Below are 438 nucleotides of genomic sequence, written 5' to 3' on the forward strand. Positions count from 1 at the left end.
GAATGGGAATATCGTGTACGCGCTCGAGAAACACGAGAGATTCGATATGATTGAACCATATCACATCTTTTCTACAGCAAAATGTTATCTGATGGATGTAAGCGATTGACGGTAACAATTGTTTTATTATTTTCAAATTTGATTTCTATTTATGTCGCAGAAGAGGATGGCGGAGGAGACCCGCCGGAATCAGGAAGGGATCCCAAAACAGATACAGAAAGAGGAGGAGCAGCCTGAGATGGAGGGTGCTGCACCTGTCGAGGAGGCGAAAGACGACCGGAATTTATCGCCAGATCTGGTAAGAACATTCTTCCGTTAGCTTTATTCGTGCTAAAATCGTTATTATATATTGTGGCGGCATATCTGCGCCACCCAAGCGCGCGCGCGACGCGCGCGCCACCAAGCCCTCGCGGCCGCCCGACACATCGCGCGCCTACA

This window comes from Wasmannia auropunctata, unplaced genomic scaffold, assembly GCF_000956235.1.
Source record: "Wasmannia auropunctata unplaced genomic scaffold, wasmannia.A_1.0 LD336092.1, whole genome shotgun sequence".
Taxonomy (NCBI): Eukaryota; Metazoa; Arthropoda; class Insecta; order Hymenoptera; family Formicidae; genus Wasmannia; species Wasmannia auropunctata.